The sequence below is a fragment of the Aplidium turbinatum genome, chromosome 1 (assembly GCF_918807975.1).
Source record: "Aplidium turbinatum chromosome 1, kaAplTurb1.1, whole genome shotgun sequence".
Taxonomy (NCBI): Eukaryota; Metazoa; Chordata; class Ascidiacea; order Aplousobranchia; family Polyclinidae; genus Aplidium; species Aplidium turbinatum.
In genome coordinates, this window is record NC_137472.1 from 12,640,441 (window position 1) to 12,644,447 (window position 4,007).

Below are 4,007 nucleotides of genomic sequence, written 5' to 3' on the forward strand. Positions count from 1 at the left end.
AAAGGAAAGATCTTGTCAGGACATAGATTTGAGACACCCACTGTATGGCCAAACTCCAGCACACAGGCGTCTGAAGTCAAGAAAAAGTTTCCTTGCTTCAGTTGTCCCATTAGGTCATGACGATGTCGCCGCCAATGTGCGGGTTCAACTATGGCAGGAGGGACTGGCAGCCGGACCGACATTGGCCAATATGGAGCTCACACCCATGGAGAGCCTTCCTCCCGGAAAACGTGAACCGTGGAAGTATTGGCGATGCCTCAACCGCTTAAGAACTGGTATTGGCAGGTGTAAAACCTCGATGAGACACTGGGGGTATTCCATGGGGAGCACAAGTTGCAAATGCGGACAGGAGCAAACGATGCAACATCTACTCGAATGCCCTGACCTAAAAGCAAGGTGCTCTGCACAGGATTTGGCCGAGTTCAACGATAGAGCAAGAGCCTGCGTGATGCTCTGGGCTACGGCCGTGTGACACACGATGAAGAAGAAGGTATGCCAATGTAGCATAGTGTTCTATAAGCCTATTGTAGTGATTAGTGAGAGAGAAATGGATAAAGTCTAAACAAAAACCATACTGGGATATCATGAAGACGTCTGGGATATCAATGGCCAGTGGTGTAGCCAAGGGGGGGGGGGTTGGGGGTTTCAACCCCACTTTGGCACGCGTGTGACGTCACGATATTGAGAATGATGCTTTCAGTCTCTTTATGCTTGGGAATGATGCTTTCAGTCTAAAAAAACTAGCCTAATTTAAAAAAACTGCATTAAAAGAGCGAGTTTTGCCAATACCAAATATTCAAACATCTCAGCCAGGAATTAGCAACAAGAAAACATAGAGACTTAGCTTTATTTCCAAAAATTGCCAAAGAAAACATGATCTTATCCTTTTGCTATGCCACCTGACAGCACCATTTTACAGGAATATTCATACCCACATTTTTGTTGAAAATGCTCTCAGAATGCACCAAATTCAAAGTCATTTTTCAAAATTTTCTGGGGGAGGCCCCCCAGACCCCCGCCGCTGTGTGGCGTCTTAACCGAAAACGCCGTCGCGCTTCGTCCGCCGGTCGTCAAAACCTCCCCTTGCAAAACTCCTGCCCACGCTACTCTCAATGCCCCCCCCCCTTCAGAAAATCCTGCGTACGCCACTGTTTGACTCTCTGAAGTCTCTTAATTTATCTATGCAAGGCAATGGTTTTATGGTGATTGATCAGGCCGCAAAAGTTTCTGCTTACCACAAAAAACTCATAGCCTACTCTGGAAAAGTTGTGTCACCAGAGATGAGTAGCCTACAATATGCTTCCTCGGCTAACGCAATATATTTGTGGCAAGAAGTTGATATTAACCAAACCAATCAATCATTTTATTTTCCGTCATTAACGCGTCCGGGACGAAAAAGATACCAACTACAAAATCGATATAAACCTACCAGCACGTTAACGAACGGGAAAATGTGACAAAACCTTGAAAGGTTTTAAACGTGCCTGAATGAAAAATTATGTAGTAGGCTATATATCAGTAGTTAGCACGGTCACAAAACCCAAAAAAAAACAAATAGAAAAAATAAAACAAAAACAGAGAAGCACACATGCAGTAATGAGTGACAGCCTAATGAAAAGTGTTGTGGATTAAATTTGCCAGTTCCAATATTGATGAGCAGTCATAATAATAATAAGTTAATAATAATAGGATGGAGAAAGAAAACCGGACATAAAAGAAATCTATCCTCAGGCAAAAGCCCGTTTCAATGTTGCCCAGGAGAGCAGGTGTTGAGCTCTTTCTATGGTTAGACTGCACAAAAGTTTGTGCGCTAGGAATCCTATTAGGGAACGTTCAAATATTACGTAACGCTTTTTTTCCGAATTTTTGACCCCCCTCCCCCATGTAACGCCAACGTAACGCTTTTTCAATTCCCCCCCTCCCCCATGTAACGCTTTTTCACTACAAATTCAGCACAAAAAACTACCATTCCGTACTCGAAAGCGTTACGTAACGTTTTGCTTGAAGCCCCCCCCCCCCCGATGTGACGCTAACGTAACGCTTTGCATACCCCCCCCCCTCCCCCTCGAAGGCGTTACGTAATATTTGAACGTTCCCTTATAGAAAATCTCTAACACACCTAATAGCCAAAATGATTAGATATTTTTTTTTTCCCTGTTGCAGAACAGTTTATGGACATAACGACAGAAGTAGCAAATCGTAGGCTACTTCTTTAGCGTCCTTCAAAGACAAATACCCCAAACATCCCCCGTTTGGGCTTCCATGTACAAAGTGTATCCTAGTTTCAAAATTAGTGATTCAAAAACTGACTGAATTAGCAACAACCTGGCTTTGTGAGACTGGATTTAGCGCCATGTGTGAATTGGAAACTAAATAGCGAAACCGGCTGGAAGTTGAAGATGACAAGCGGCTCTGCTTTAGCAAAATAACGCCTCGGTTTCAAAAACTCACTGACAGCAAGATATAGCACAGCTATCTCATTAGTGATCATCTCATAGCAGCAGTGGTCGAGTGGTTATCGTGTTGGACTCCAGCCACCCGCACTTGCTGTTGTTTGTCTGGGCAAGAAACTTTACGATAATTGCCTCTAACCAGTGATCGATTTCGAGTAATGGGTATTGGGTAGTACCAAATTTAAGTCATAAATAGAGTAGACAACAGGAAACAGACATTGCAGTCGGCTGCAGCGTGGGTCAGGTGTACGTCGGAAGGCGTAGACCAGGGGTCACCAAATGGCGGCCCGCGGGCCGCATGCGGCCCGCCACGCTGTATCGCTGCGGCCCGCGGAAGGCATCAGCGTACAAGTAGGCCTATAACCAAAAATACTTTTCTTGAGGGAGTTAAAGAGCACGAAGGCAAAAAATACTTTCCTGGAAGCATATTTTCGCATTGCATACGATTCCACCGACCGACCAATCAGATTATAGTTCAAGGTGGGGGTTGCTTAAAGTTATTCCAATGCGATGTCCAGCCACACTGTCCCAGTGGTTGATTAAAACGTCTGTTTTCGAATTTTGAAATTGTCTGTGAGCATAGGGTTGCTTATTTTAAGTTTGCAAATGTCATGTAAACACTAGTGCGAGTTTCACCGTTATTGTGTTTCACGAGCAGTGTTCTCTTTATGCAAGTTTTTGTTGGCAAAATGGGTCGGTGTGCCAACTCAATTTATAATAAATTGGCAATATATTACATATAAATTTAGAGACTTTTTCTGATTGTATTATGAAAATATTTAGCTTAGTACTGCAAAATGTTTTTTTTAAAGAAATATGGAACGCTTCACGATTTTGCGTGTCATCCTTGCGCAGGAGCCATGCTAATCTGTATCGTTCCAATTATAGTATATGTACTGCCGAAGCAAGTACTGCAAAATGTTGTAAATCAACAATTAAGTTCTTGCCACGCTGATGAGCACCGCAAGTGACAGTTGTCTATAATCAAAGAAAGACGGTTTTATAGATTCTCACAAAAAGGAGGAAAAACCAACTCATTGCTTGTTTAGAGGGAAGACTGTTCATAAATTACGATTTTTTGGTGATTTCCACAAGCGTTTGTTTTATTGTACCTGGTGTGATGATGTCTAGTTTAGCGTTGGTGGTGCCTTCAACATTTAATTGCAGAATGGTCACTCCTTGACCTACAACAGCTGGTGCTGTTCGCCCTGACAAGGGCGCTGTACTTGGTCTGGGAGTGCCATTCTGATGATTGTTCTTCCGCATAACTTTATAGCCACAGTTGTAGCAAGTTTAGTTTCCCAAAGTCGGTACTTGCGGGGGCGGCCACGTGGAGGTACTTGCTTTCGTCGGCAGAGAGTGCTGGTTGTGAGTGTGGTGAAATGCAGACGGCAGCACACATTATCAAGGATTGCCGGCTATACAGACCTCCTCATGGTATGGAAGGCCTAGTTTCCATCGATGACGACACCAGGCAGTGGTTAACCAACGGATGCCCTGACATATAGCGACAACACGAGAGAAGATGGTACCTGGTTTCTTTTTCGCTGTTCT

At 43.8% G+C, this 4,007-nt stretch overlaps 1 non-coding gene across 1 annotated transcript; it reads right to left on the reverse strand.

The window, feature by feature from the left end:
- Positions 1–3,263: 3,263 nt before the first annotated feature.
- Positions 3,264–3,365, reverse strand: LOC145784785 (U6 spliceosomal RNA). The gene has a single exon (XR_014291046.1). It is a non-coding gene; the product is annotated as a U6 spliceosomal RNA (small nuclear RNA).
- Positions 3,366–4,007: the final 642 nt, after the last annotated feature.